Source organism: Entelurus aequoreus, linkage group LG07, assembly GCF_033978785.1.
Source record: "Entelurus aequoreus isolate RoL-2023_Sb linkage group LG07, RoL_Eaeq_v1.1, whole genome shotgun sequence".
Classification (NCBI taxonomy): domain Eukaryota; kingdom Metazoa; phylum Chordata; class Actinopteri; order Syngnathiformes; family Syngnathidae; genus Entelurus; species Entelurus aequoreus.
Genome location: NC_084737.1, coordinates 37,459,267 through 37,475,071, shown reverse-complemented (window position 1 = coordinate 37,475,071; position 15,805 = coordinate 37,459,267). Strand labels below are relative to the sequence as shown.

Genomic DNA, 15,805 nt, shown 5'->3' with positions numbered 1-15,805 from the left:
TGTAAAAAAGATTTTGATTAGCTGGTAGTTGGAGAGGCAACATATCTATAGCTGTCTGACAAAAATGATCTCCTGAAACGAGACCTAACAGAATAGAAACCATTTTAGGTTGCATTTCAGCTTTTGCATCCTAGAAACATATCTGCAGTTGGCAGTGGTGTTAAACACTGTGAAGTGTGATGTTTTCACTGTGCATTTGTTGTCATTCTGCCGCATCGGAGTTGATCAACCAATAAGGGAAAACAAATAGGAAGCTTATCAGTGTTTGTGCTGATTATGTTCTGTATGTGCCTGAGGTGTGATGGTTTAAGAGGTTTCGATTAGAGTAAGTTATGTGTGTTTAGTGGGAGACCAGAAAGAAGAAAATGGATACAATGAGTTTACTGAGAACAATTACTGCATCTTGTTTGCCTGCAAGCGTGTAAGTATTCAATGTTTCTTACATGGACAAAAAAAAAACTGTTCCGCTGTTCTAAATCCAGTAGTGCCTGATGTGTTTTGAAGCCAAATGAGTTCATATTTTGTAAGCATGAGAACACTTTGTATTTATGTGCCAGATTTAAACATACACTGCTTGAACATTTGGCATACATTTGTACAACATGATATCTTACCTATTTCCCGAAGAACTCAGATTACCTCATATTTGTGAGCTGTAGAATATTTTTCTCAACTCCATGTCTTACATTAAAGGGGAACTGCACCTTTTTGGGAATTTTTCCCATCATCCACAATCCATATCTGAGACAAGAACACAGATCTTACACTTTTCTGTGCATTCTAAAGTAAAAAACTGCTAGCACGAGGTGGCTAACAATACAGGTGATGGAGACTCACCTATCCCGCCTATAAAGCCCTCAAAAAAAAATTACTATCTCATTTCATACTGTATACATGCTGTGAAAATGTATGTATGTATATAATACTTCAGCATTACGAAAGCTTATTTATTAGGCACATTGATTTCACGGAGCGCATGGCAATGTCACGCTACTTCCGTCAACAACAGAGTATATTGTGTGTTCGCTATAACTAATCATGGCAGATTTACAGAGAGCCCACCAAAAACTACTTTGAGACAAATAATCCAGCTATAGTGAGTGAAACACTAAAAGGTGGTCACAGACTCCCACATACTGTGAGCGAAGGGGACTCCGCGCAGAAAGTCAGAAAGTCAGCAGTGGCCTGAGGTCCTGGGAGCAAGGCGCTATATCACTATGCCATAAAAGTAGTCCCCCTTTGTTATTACCTACTAATAACAATGTAGCTATATTTTGGTTAATATGCAGGTCAATATGTGTAAATAGAGCATTGTTGGCGATCTTTTAAAATGTTTTAGAGGGTTTTACAATCAAAATAAGTGAATCTTACTTGCATTGTTAGCCGCCTCGTGCTAGAAGTTTTTCACTACTTAACCCTTGTGTGGTGTTCGGGTCTGTGGGACCCGTTTTCGATTTTTATTAAAAGAAAAATGATACAATTAATTACTTTTTCAAACTGAGACTCACTGGCTTTGGCTCATTTTTTGTGAAGAACATATATCAGAATACATATTTAATGAACACACACCATACACCCCCCCTACACATAAGATGTCCGGGTCCACTGGACCCGGGGCTAATAGAAGTGTGGAAATTGATGTTCTGTGTACCACACGCAAACACACACACACACACACAGCAGGCCTAGACAGGGGGAGGACAGAGTGTAGGTACACAGAACATCAGAGGGTCAAATGTGCGAGAAAATGAGCGCAGACAGTGTTGACAAACAATGTTGCAACCTTGTGTGGGAACCGCAGGTGCAGAAACACACAAGAAGAATCCCTGTGGGATGCAGAAACTGGCAGAGAAATTTCAATGCAACGTTCATATTGTTGTTACTCAGCCATATTGTTGTTACTCAGCCAGTGTTTGTGGGTCTTAGACTTAGACTTAGACTTAGACTTACTTTTTGTTGTCATTCAAATTTGAACTTTACAGTACAGATAAGAACGAAATTTCGTTGCATTAGCTCATGGTAGTGCAGGATTAAAAAAGCAATAAGGTGCAGATATAAATAAATAGATTACTGTACAGATAAATATATTGCACTTTTGCATATGCATCCACGTTTATGGATGTATGTTATATTGTCTTTATATTCCAGCGAGTTCATCCATTTTTGGGGGGAATTGAGGAGATTATTATGATGCGTTCAAGAGTCTTACGGCCTGAGGGAAGAAGCTGTTACAGAACCTGGAGGTTCTGCTACGGAGGCTGCGGAACCTCTTTCTAGAGTCCAGCAGTGAAAACAGTCTTTGGTGGGGGTGGGAGGAGTCTCTGCAGATTTTCTGAGCCCTGGTCAGGCAGCGGCTTTTTGCGATCTCCTGGATAGGAGAAAGAGGAGTCCTGATGATCTTTTCCGCCGTCCTCACCACTCTCTGGAGAGACTTCCAGTCTGAGGCACTGCAGGCTCCAGTCCAGACAGAGATGCAGTTGGTCAGTAGGCTCTCTATAGTGCCTCTGTAGAATGTGGTGAGAACGGGGAGAGGGAGTTGTGCTCTTTTAATCCCACGCAAAAAGTGCATGCACTGCTGAGCTCTTTTTACAAGAACTCCGGTGTGTAGGGACCAGGTCATATTGTCAGTTATCTGCACCCCCAGGAACTTGGTGCTGCTTACCATCTCCACCGCTGTGCCGTTGATGAAGAGTGGAGCGTGGCTGGACTGGTGCTTCCTGAAGTCGACGTTCAGGACCAGGTTGTTGGTTCTGCACCAGTCAACCAGATGTTTCACCTCTTCCCTGTAGTCCATGTCGTTGTTGTCACGGATGAGGCCCACTACTGTCGTGTCGTCCGCATGCTTCACAATGTGGTTAGTAGTGGACCTGGCGCAGCAGTAATGGGTCATCAACGTGAACAGCAGCGGACTCAGGATGCAGCCCTGGGGGGAGCCGGTGCTCAGGGAGATGGCACCAGCTGGAGGTGTTGTCGCCCACTCTCACAGACTGGGGTCTGTCTGTGAGGAAGTCAAGCAGCCAGTTGCATAGGGGGGTACTGAATCCAAGGGGTCCAGTTTGCTCACCAAGTGCTGCGGGATGATGGTGTTGAATGCCGAGCTGAAGTCCAGAAACAACATCCGCACATGTGTGTCCTTTCCTTCCAGATGTTCTAAGCTCAGGTGGAGTGCAGAGGAGATGGCGTCCTCTGTGGAGTGTGTAGGGCGATAAGCAAACTGGTATGAGTCGAATGTCGGGGGGAAGTCTGCAGACAACATTCCTTTACCAGCCTCTCGAAGAACTTCATTACAGATGTTTTTTGGGAGAAGGTAAACATCTGTTCAGTATTTTAACATAAGAGTGTTTGATTGTGAGGCATTAAAAGCCACAAAATGCAACGGGTCCATCAGACCCACAAACACTGGCTGAGTAACAACAATATGAACACCACACAAAGGTTAAAAGGTTTGGAAAAGGGAAAGACGTGAGTTCATGTCTCACATAAGGATTGTAAATGGGTACAATCCCCCCCATAAGTGCAGTTTTCCTTTAAGAGTGCTTAGCATATCTAATCAATCATTTACCCAGGCATAAATGGGGTGTCAATAATTTGTTTGCTGTACATTTATAAATTCCAAGACTGGTTCAAACAAAACTGCCCCTTGATCTTTCAATTGGAATATTTTATTTTGTAGCCTGTCAAGATATTTTTTAGGACAGACAGCCGACAGAAGAACTTAATGGTGAATGACACCAATCAAGTGTTAATTGTATGTAAAAACCGTGGTAATTTAATATTGATCTGCCTGTTGCTAAGCAGCACTGTTTAATTTAAAGACATGCATTTTGTGTCATCAAATCTGGCAACATCAAAAAAATGTAATTAAAATGTTACACTACCGAGTGTCATTCTCTGTGCATTATCACATATTTACCTCAAAGTTCAACTTTAACCTTCCAAATTGCCCAAAGGAAAGTCAATCTAGTGACGACACAAGTATTTTTAAACACCACCTGTCTGTGTCTGCAGGCAGCATGCAGAAACTCCCTTGGGCCACTGAATACTATACCGAAGTTTAAACTGGATAACTTTAACTTTGTCTCTTTTGCACTTGTCTGTTAACAAGTATTACACATGTTTGTACATTTGCTTAACCAGTTGGTCAATGAGCCTGAAATACTTTTAAACAATCAGCTGCTTGTGGCTTTTTGAAAAGTTTAAACGATACTGCCCCCATGTGGCTAATGTGAGTTATGCAGGTAGTATTTTTTGTGTTTTGCAATAAGAATGTCAGTGTTAAAGAAATAAGCATCCAAAGTAATGATAAAAAAACAAGCATTTCACACAAAAGGAAATTACAGTCACAGTATATCACCAAATATTAAAATATGAAAACTGTACGAAAACATCTACAAATAAGAACATTCAAAGTGCCTGGATATTCTTTTACTGCCTCTTGATCTTTCTGCCAAGGTGTTATCATTCAGACATTAAAAAAAAAAAGTTTCATAAAAAGAAAAGCAACATATCAAGTGAAACAATTGTGGAAAAACACACAAAATGAATAGTAACTCATCATCGATGTGAAGTTGGTAATAGCGAGGTTTGAAGCGCTGGCCAGCAGTGTGTTATTACAGTCATTGTTTCGATGATGGTCAGGCTAGTCTTACACAAGTGAATGGATGAGAACACAATAGGCAAAATAGATATTTGATCCCCTGTTGTTTTTGTTTATACAGTTCAGAATTGTTATGGTAGGTTTATTATGAGACAAAAGGTAACAATTCATGCAAAACGTTAAAGTCTAAAAATATATATTTCGTTGGATAGGCTTCAGCCACCCCCGCGACCCCGAGTGGGACAAGCGGTAGAAGATGGATGGATGGATGGATGGATGGATGGATGACAGAATTACATATTTGAGCCCAGTGCAAAATGTGGCTCAGGACTTGAAAGAGAAACCTCTTGATACAAAGCATCAACGTTTTTTATAGTTGGTCACGAATGTTGCAACAATCTCATAAGGAACCTTGAAACCCTTCCCAGCAGGCACAAGACATCGATACAACGTTAAATAAATACATACATGTCCTTTAAAACTGACTTTGAAACAACGTTGCAAAATAGTTGTATTTGTAAATTGAGACAACGTTCGTGTCCAACGTTGGATCCACGTTGTTGGTTGGGTAATGACCGTATTTCAAAGATCAAATCAACCTCACAACCTGACATTGAATGAATGTTGTCAAAAAGCATGTTGTTTCAACGTTGTAATTGTGTTGTAGAATGCTGGTTGGGAAATGACCAAATTTCAATGGTCAAATCAACATCAGACCCTAACATTGATTAAACATAGTCAAAAAGCATGTGGTTTCAATGTTATGTTTGAGTTGCTCAACATCAGGACCTAATTCAGTAAGTTCTCAACGTTGTTTTGTAACATCTTGTGCCTGCTGGGTTAGGAGAGATACAAACCAAACCCGAATGTTTTCACCTCTGTGTTTGACAGTAGGGTGATGTTGTCGGTAGATTTGTCTGACTCCAAACCAGTCAAGTTATGTTGATGCCAAATTTGGTCTCCTCTGACCACATCACATTCTCCCTTAGTCCTTCAGGTTATTGGCCAACTTGGCAAACTGAGCCAAACAATTCTGGACTGTTCATATCATTGTAACGTGGTACATTGACAAAATCATCAGGGTATCAAATACTTATTTTCCCCACTGTACAAATGTCTTCAAATACATTGTGGTAAGTTCTGCACAGTTCCTTTTAGCTTCGATCCTAAATGGTGGCATAACAAAGTTGTCCCGGCCCAGAATTGACACACGTGATTTTCTGAAAACGACAAAACCATATTTTGAGTAGCTGCTGTCCTAATTTCAGCTCGGCCCAATCCACTAACCAGTGCATAGTGTGTGTAATAAACGATAGTGTGGCAATAATCCAATTTTCTATCATGTACATGTCTATGAATGGAATGTGAGTGAAATGGAAACAATGCAGATTCAGTTTCTAGATTTCAAAAGCAAACAAAAAGAGTAACCTCAATACAAACGTGCACGGTTACACTCACCTGTGATTTTTTTTTTCATGCCAGTATTAGAAATGATGACGTTGCACGACCCACAATTCCATCATGGCGCTGGACGACCAACCTTCCACCATTGCCGAAGACACATGCCTCCATCAGCCAGTACAGCAAGAGCCGCGGTTTGTACTCCACCGCTTTTTATGGGACATGGAAATAAAAATACAAGCCTCAATATGGATTTGTGAACGTGTGATGTTAGCTCAACATATTCGGTTAAGACATCTACAGGTACGCGTTTACAAATCTACCTTTGTTTATGTACTTCTTACCTGAAGATGTGCACAAAATACAGTTAAAGCTAAGTTTAAAAAAAAATAAATATAAGTTATCCGACTTGAAAAACAGGAAGTTATCTGTATCGGCTTGAAAGAAAACACAGATTCTTTTAAACGCACTTAAAAATATGCTTTTTGGCCGCTTTTCTTGCATTTTGGGCACTTGTCCAAACTTAGTTTTTACAAAACTATGTCCAGATTAGAGATGTTCAAAAACTAACAATTTATTTTATTTTATTTATTTCACTTTTTTCTGATAAAACACACCTTTTTTGTGTATCATCAGACCTGTGTGACATGATCTAGTGCAGGGGTCACCAACGCGGTGCCCGCGGGCACCAGGTCGCCCGTAAGGACCAGATGAGTCGCCCGCGGGCCTGTTCTATAAAAAAATTTTTAATTTTTTATTTTATTTTTATTTTTTTAAATTAAATCTACATAGAAAAAACACAAGATACACTTTCAATCAGTGCATCAACCCAACCCCCCCCCCCCCCCAACTCCCCCCCCCCCCCCATGCACACTCATCCACACCCACTCACACTAAAGGGGTTATTTCTTTCTGCTACCAATATTCTGGTTCCCACAACATAGACAACACATCTGCAAGGGACACAGTCCCTGAAGCACATAGGCTGCTGGTCCACTAATATTTTCATTAATTACTATGTTTTATGTAATTATTTTTATATTGTTTTACTTTCTTTTTTATCCAAGAAAATGTTTTTTATTTATTTATCTTATTTTATTTTATTTTTTAAAAAAGGGCCTTATCTTCAACAGACCAGGTTGTCAATGAAATTAGATTTGTTTAAAGGGTTTTTAAACCAGGCCCAGTCCAGATAATGTCCAAGTCGGACTCAGCAACACACACCTTCATTCATGTACACAGAAAAAAATTAGGGAACACAACAGATTGCATATAATTTATAAAGAGAATTACATTTTCAAAATAAGCATTTATGTACAGTCCAGATTATGTCCAGGTCACTCAAATTAGGGAACACAACAACAGATATCATATAATCTATAAACATAATCATACTTTCAAAATAAGCCTTTGAGGACTTCTCATCTTTTTTTTAAATGTTTTTTGGCATCATTATCGTTTTCAACCATGTAACTTTCTAAAGTTAGAAAATACTGAATACGGTAAATGTTTTAAAGAAAGTAATACTAAGTGAATATCTGTTTTTGGCCTTAAAAATAAACATTTTACTGAGTACTATAATTAAATTGACTAAATCATGATTGTCAATGAACTCTCCTAAAATAACAGAAACCACATTAAGCTTCATAAACAAACCAATCCTTAAACACATTTTTTCAACTTCCACCCAAAACAAAGACACAATATGACAATACCAAAACAAATGCAGGGTGGATTCAGGCTCCTGACAACAAAATCGGTAATCATCTGACTCTGTCATATTCCATAATTTTAACATTTTCCCTGTGGGTAAGAAGTTATAAATAATTTTAATTTGAAAATAACGATTTTGCACATAGATAGTGGTTTTATAGATTAGTTTGAATATGGCATCCCATGGCAACGGGCAGTCAAAAAAGTCCTCCCATTTTCCATTTGTGTTGTATGAGGCAGCCTTCAAAGATTTCTTTATTAAATAAAAATTATATATTTTTCTATTTATTTTAGTTCCTTTTTGCCAACTAGAATTTCTTATTAGAGGTTTACAAACTAATAATTTAGTAGTTCCATAATTAATTATTTGTTTCCATCTTTTCCCAATTACTCCAGTTAGTTGATTAAATGAAAAGCTTGAGCAAGCATCACCATACATAGCTCTAAATTCATCATACTTCATAATTGTACCATTCTCATTGATAATATCATTGACAAAAATGATTCCTCTTTCAAACACATTTTTCCAAAAGAAAGGCTTTCCATCTATTACAATATTAGAGTTCATCCATATTAACTGCTGCAAAATATCGTCTCTTTTTTTCTGGCACATAAAATTGAAAACACCACTATGAGTGGATTGTTTCCTATATGAACCCCGCCATGTTTCCCAGCAGACTCTCTGGGAGGGGATCACTTGTAAAAAAGGATACGATTTCTTTTGATACAGTACATGTTTTTTGTCCAACAGGACATTTGTGTACCACTCAATGTTTAAATACATATTTGGAACAATTGATGCTTTTAAAGACAGACACATAGCTTCAAGGTTGAGAAGTTCCGGCCCCCATATTCATACTCTTTGTACAAAACCTTTCTTTTAATCTTTTCTGGTTTGCCGTTCCAGACAAAATCGAAGACCCTCCGCTCATAAATCTTAAAAAAGTTTTGTGATGGAGCTGGTAATGACAAAAACAAATAAATAAATTGAGGAATAATTAACGAGTTGGCAATAGACATTTTACCATACAAGGTTAGGGATTTCCCTTTCCATAATTGCATAATTTTGTCCAGCTTTCTTAGTCGATTATCATAATTTACTGAGCCTAGATCTTCCAGATTTTCTGGGACAACAACACCAAGTATGTTAACTGGTCCATCTGTCCACAAAACAGGAACTTTGCATTCCATTCGAAAGGACGTTCCCTTTAGATTTCCGATCCTTAACATTTTACATTTATCATAATTAAGCTTGAGGCCAGATTGATGTGAAAATATGTCCAAAAGATTAAGAAGGTTCCGCAAACAATGAGGAAAAATCTTATCTTTGTGAATCAGCCTTTTCTGACATGAACTTCATCAAGAACAAACACAGAACACGCCTCACTGATGCACATCTGCAAGACTCACTCAGAGTTGCAGTGTCAAGTTACACACCAGAGTACAACACACTAGTTAACAGCATGCAATGCCAGGCTTCCCACTAACTGACAAAGAAACAGATAACAGATTTGGTGTCCAGTTCAAAGTGTGACATGATTTAAAAATTTGAGAGTTTACTTTTGTATTTTACATGAGTTATTATTTGTACAAACATGGTGCAAAGTAATTCATGATTTGTTAAAAAAATGTTAGTGGCTAGCTAGTTAAAATGGGATATTGTGATTTCACAAGACTGTCTTAGAAGTGATCATTTGAAAATGTTCAATTTGAAAAATGTGCACTTAGAGAAAATATAAAAATAAAGTGTTGCATATTGATATTTATCTGTTTCTATATATATTTATTGTGAGAAATCATTAAGATGATCAGTGTTTCCCCAAAGATAAATATCATTAATTATTAATAATAACAGAGTTAAAGGTAAATTGAGCAAATTGGCTACTTCTGGCAATTTATTTAAGTGTGTATCTAACTGGTAGCCCTTCGCAGTAATCAATACCCAAGAAGTAGCCCTTGGTTTCAAAAAGGTTGGTGACCCCTGATCTAGTGTGTTTAAATCCTTATCTAACAACGAAGCATGAAGTTTTTTAAACACGGGTGTTGGTTTCATTTCATTAACCAATTTAGCCAATGAATGTGTTTTACATGGACAGAGATTTTTTTTGTACAGGAGCATTGTATCCAGGGCAGCATGGTGGAACAGGGGTTAGTGCATGTGCCTCACAATATGAAGGTCCTGGGTTCGACTCGGACTCTTTCTGTGTGGAGTTTGCATGTTCTCCCCGTGACTGCGTGGGTTCCCTCCGGGTATTCCGGCTTCCTCCCACCTCCAAAGACATGCACCTGGGGATAGGTTGATTGGCAACACTAAATTGGCCCTAGTGTGTGAATGTGAGTGTGAATGTTGTCTGTCTATCTGTGATGAGGTGGCGACTTGTCCAGGGTGTACCCTGCCTACCGCCCGAATGCAGCTGAGATAGGCTCCAGCACCCCCCGCGACCCCGAAAGGGACAAGCGGTAGAAAATGGATGGATGGATGGATGGCATTGATAAGACCAATACATGGTAGTCTTCAAAACCGCCCGATAAGATTATAAAAGTCTCTATAGTGACTTTTTTATAAAAAGACAAACTAGAGGGGTGTGAATACTCACTTAAACTACGGAGTTGCTAAATTGGCAACACCGATCCTTACTGCTACGAAACATCTCCCAATTCTCTGTCAGTTGTCAGTTGTCAGCAATCTCAGTGGCCTAGTGGTTAGAGTGCCCACCCTGAGATCGGCAGAATGTGAGTTCAAACCCCGGCCGAGTCATACCAAAGACTACAAAAATGGGACCCATTGCCTCCCTGCTTGGCACTCAGCATCACAGCTTGGAATTGGGGGTTAAATCATCAAAAGTATTCTGCTCACTGCTACCCTCACCTCCCAGGGGTTGAGCAAGGGGATGGGTCAAATGCAGAGGTTAATTTCACCACATTTAGTGCGTGCGTGCGTGCGTGCGTGCGTGCGTGTGTGTGTTTAACAGATCAGGTGCATTTCAGGTGTGTTAAAAAGCAGAGTTACAGCTACTGAAAGAAGTTGCAATGAAAGGCTGCATTCACACAGTACCATTATAAAGTCTTATTGAGCGAGGGAGAACTAACAGCACCAAATTTATTCGTGGGGATTCAAACGTATTAGAGGCGGCCATGATAAATAAATGACTGTATGTGAAACACTACAATGCAAGTCATTGAAGTCAATACAGGCTAAGCCAAAACATCCACATCTTAGCTTTTGAATTATAGGTGACAAAGCATTTAATATTGTATACAAATAATTTTCAGAATATGTAAAGGGTCAGTAATAAAGTAGCTGAGACGCACTTTGGATACCCCTGCTTTCAATAAAAAATCTACTTGTGTCTGACGAGAAGGCAAGAAGTCTTGAATCTACATTACAAAGTAAGCTAACTTCACAGTACATCCAAATTGATGTTAGCTAAAATGTTGGTGTGTGCGTCAACAAAAGGAACGTCGAGTGATGTTTCAGTATGATAAATACTATGTTTTAAGATTAGTATGACACATTCAACAATGTTATATTCACCTTTTGGTTGCAGAGGAACAGCTGTATCGTTAAACCGCACATACTTTGCCATTAGCACCTAGACAACTTCCGTCGACTTAACAGTCGCCTCAACTGTCTCACAATCAATCAATCAATGTTTATTTATATAGCCCTAAATCACAAGTGTCTCAAAGGACTGCACAAGCCACAACGACATCCTCGGTACAGAGCCCACATACGGGCAAGGAAAAACTCACCCCAGTGGGACGTCGGTGTGAATGACTATGAGAAACCTTGGAGAGGACCGCATATGTGGGTAACCCCTGGGTAACCCCCCCCCCCCCCTCCACCCCACCCCCTCTAGGGGAGACCGAAAGCAATGGATGTCGAGTGGGTCTGACATAATCGCTTATGTAATGGACGTCAATTTATGTAGGAAATTTAATGGAGTTTAAAATGTAACTTCATATCATCAAAGTAAACTTTTACATGTTTTTGTCAACTTGAAAACTTTGCACTGGTAAATGACTACATATCCCAGAAGGCCATGCTGCTACAGAGAGAACTGTATGTTGCTGGTTCCTCCATTGTTGTTTACGTTTACAGTTGCCTTTTACTTTTAAAAACTCACCATTTCAGTTTTGCACAGGAGACAAAAAATATGTTTCGAAGTTATTATTTTTTTAAGTAATGGTCAAACATTCATTTCGTTAGCGTATACTTGCACTGAAAAGGCAAGTGCATGACCTTTCACTAAAATTAAAACAATATTGTGGGATTAAAAAAGAAAATTGCATAAGGAAGCAAACAATTCTTACATCCATACAGTCACTGATCGGTCCAACACATGCGGAGGTTTCTTCACAAAAACATTATTTTATTTTGTTTCATAATTATAACCCCTAGAGGGCGTCTGTCACTCGCTCTATGAGAAGCAATGCAGAGGCTTGTGACTCCTGCCTGCTCCTACATGACAGCACATTTAGAAACATGCAAATTACTGTATATGGCGTGTATTGAGCTGGTTGTAATTTAAAGGCAGGCACATTGTTCACCAACGAGACCTACAGTCGTGGTCAAAAGTTGACATACACTTGTAAAGAACATAATCTCATGGCTGTCTTGAGTTTCCAATAATTTCTACAACTCTTTTTTTTTTTTGTGATAGAGTGATTGGAGCACATACTTGTTGGTCACAAAAAACATTCATGAAGTTTGGTTCTTTAATTAATTTATTATGGGTCTACTGAAAATGTGACCAAATCTGCTGGGTCAAAAGTATACATACAGCAATATTTGGTTACATGTCACTTAGAAAGTTCCACTGCAATGAGGCGCTTTTGGTAGCCATCCACAAGCTTCTGGCAAGCTTCTGGTTGCATTTTTGACCACTCTTTTTGACAGAATTGGTGCAATTCAGTTGTTTGTTTTCTGACATGGACTTGTTTCTTCAGCATTGTCCACACATTTAAGTCAGGACTTTGGGAAGGCCATTCTAAAACCTTAATTCAAGCCTGATTTAGCCATTCCTTTACAACTTTTGACGTGTGTTTGGGGTCATGCTCCTGTTGGAACACCCAACTGCACCCAAGACCCAACCTCCGGACTGATGATTTTAGGTTGTCCTGAAGAATTTGGAGGTAATCCTCCTTTTTCATTGTCCCATTTAAAGCACCAGTTCCATTGGCAGCAAAACAGGCCCAGAGCATAATACTACCAGCACCATGCTTGACTGTAGGAATGGTGTTCCTGTGATTAAAGGCCTCACCTTTTCTCCTCCAAACATATTGCTGGGTATTGTGGCTAAACAGCTCAATTTTTGTTTCATCTGACTACAGAACTTTCCTCCAGAAGGTCTTATCTTGGCGATGCAAAACACGCTTGACTGTGGACACTGACACCTGTGTTCCAGAAGCTTCCATTTCATTGCAGACCTGCTTTTTGGTGCTTCTCGGTTGACTCTTGATCATCTTGACCAATTTTCTCTCAGCAGCAGGTGATAGCTTGCGTTTTCTTCCTGATCGTGACAGTGACAAAACTGTGCCATGACCTTTATACTTACAAACAATTTTCTGCACAGTTGCTCTTGGGACCTTAAGCTGCTTTGAAATGGCTCCAAGTGACTTTCCCGACTTGTTTAAGTCAATGATTAATTTTTTTCAGATCTGTGCTGAGTTCCTTTGACTTTCCCATTGTCGTGTTTGTAACCGAGTCTAATGACTGCATCACATGAGCCCTATTTAAATGGTCTCAGAGAAGTCAACAGGTGTTGTCAATCATAATCACATGAAGTTAAGAGGCCATGCCATGAAGCTAATTTGATTTGATTGTAACTTTTCTACATCACCAAAATGGATCATGTATGTTGCTGTATGTATACATTTGACCCAGCAGATTTGGTCACATTTTCAGTAGACCCATAATAAATTCATAAAAGAACCAAACTTCATGAATGTTTTTTGTGACAAACAAGTATGTGCTCCAATCACTGTATCACAAAAAAAAAAACAGTTTTAGAAATTATTGGAAACTCTAGACAGCCATGACATTATGTCCTTCACAAGTGTATGTAAACTTTTGACCATGACTGTATATAGTATGTTCTTTTTAATACAAAGCAAGGACATGTTTAATTAAATGGAATATGGGCTATTTAAGTGAATTTAAACTGTATTTTTGGGAAACATAGATAGAGGACATCCACTGTAATTATTATTATTATTAGTCAAAAGTTTGGCAACACCAGGGGCGTCACTAGCTTTTAAGGAGATGCAGGATGCGAGCGAACGTAGCGCACGAGCACAAAACTTCACAAACGGCTAACAAAGACTTAGAAATTATTCATTGCTATTATTATTATTTCAGTCGGTTTATTTTCAATCTGTGTTCAGTACAACAACAAACATGGGTTTGCACAGTGACATTTTGTTTACAGCATCAACAAGAAACAATGACTTGCATGATCCTTCAAGATACACTGAAAGTCATGGCATTAGCCTCTATGTTATTCATTCACAACATAGAGGCTAATGCCACCACTTTCGCTCACAATACAATAATTGTTTGTTCCCAAATATTTTGAAGTTGCACAGATTACATTTTGGGCACATATGTGACTAAAATGGTTGTAAATTCAAGCCCTGGAAATATTACGTAATTACTTGAATTAAAGTAATATCTGGATCGGGATAATTTGGCTTATATATAATATATTTATATAAATATAAATATATTATGGCAAGCCGTTAAGGAAATTAAATATATATGGAAGTCTGAATATAAATGAGAAACGTTTATGTATACTGTAAATAAGAAAGACTTAGAGTCCGTCTGCTGATCTGAAAAAGAGCCAAAGCTGTCAAAGAGCTGAGGGATCATCTTCAAAGTGCAATGCTGAAACAAATAATGCAAACAATAAAATGTAACTTCCAGGGTTAGAGACGAATGTAGTCTCGTCCCGGGGGACGGTAAAAAAAAATGCACGGGACGAAATGAAATGCTCCCCGGGACGATGGCTTTTAACCATTTTTTTTTTCCTTTTTCTTTTTATGTATTTATTCATTTTACATTGTATATTAAATGTATTGGTTTTTCCTCCCTCTGAAAATCCTATGAAATGTTTAACAAGCCATCCTATAATAATACAACAGCTATTAATGTAACAATACAATAAAACAAATATATTTAATGATGTTGTTTTCATTATTTCAACAATAGGCTAATGTATATTACTTTATATAGATTCTACAAGAAACACAAAACTTAAAAACTAAATTATTTACAATTGCAGACACAAGGTTCTTGTTCTGCAGTGCTGTGTGCTAATGTGCTTCGTACACCTGCAGGACCGCAAGCAAGGTCGCAAAGAAAATGCGGACTGGATTTTGAGTGATGTGGGCATTTTCCATATGAACAAGTGGAATGTATTGGATACCGACGCACTAAAGGGGCTCTCTACATTACACTATGAAGTGAGGGGAAAATGAGTGAATAATGACAGGTTATATGATTATTTATTTAAACTCATATTCGGGCCACTTTATAATGAATATGTGGGCATGTATTTGTAAAAATAAAAAATAGAATATTTTTTTTAATGAATTTATGTTTTTTTTAAAACCAAATTATTTAGGGGGGTTTAAGAACATTTTAGGGGGGCTTGAACCCCCCTAAAATAGGCCTAACAACGCCAATGGGCAAAAAACATGAGAGAAAGTCTTCCAACATCTGTTATAGTTGGGTTTTTGGTCAAGAGATATTATATTGTGATACATTATTGGATGGTACACAATGTAATCATAATTAGTAATAAAGGAAAAACATTGATAAGTACTGAGGATGTTGTCCAAAACATGCTAATATAAATTAATCATATGTATCCACAATCTTTGAAATGAATCAAAATACAGAAAGAATGACAGCGCAATAGGACAAGCTCTTACCACAACTGCCTTGCAGCAAGGAAGTTATGCGTTGGAATCCGAGATTGTAAGAATGTATGTAAGTATGACTGTAAGATTGCTTGACGTTCTCCTACTGTATGTACTCTGGCTTCACTCACATGCATGTCAGCCTAGTTGAGAGTCCAGTGAGTGCAG

General features: G+C 38.5%; 1 protein-coding gene and 1 long non-coding RNA gene across 6 annotated transcripts in view; one reads left to right on the top strand and one right to left on the bottom strand.

The window, feature by feature from the left end:
- jph2 (junctophilin 2) overlaps positions 1–3,866 on the top strand; it is a 57,043-nt gene extending 53,177 nt beyond the window's left edge. For all 5 annotated transcript variants that reach the window (XM_062053476.1, XM_062053474.1, XM_062053473.1 and 2 more), the window contains one exon: positions 1–3,866. This exon is cut by the window's left edge. The gene's annotated coding sequence lies outside the window, so the exon portion shown is untranslated.
- Positions 1–15,805, bottom strand: part of LOC133653786 (uncharacterized) — a 56,596-nt gene that overhangs the window by 1,595 nt on the left and 39,196 nt on the right. The window contains exon 2 of the long non-coding RNA XR_009826771.1: positions 6,056–6,207. This is a non-coding gene — a long non-coding RNA (uncharacterized LOC133653786). The remainder of the gene's footprint in view (positions 1–6,055; positions 6,208–15,805) is intronic.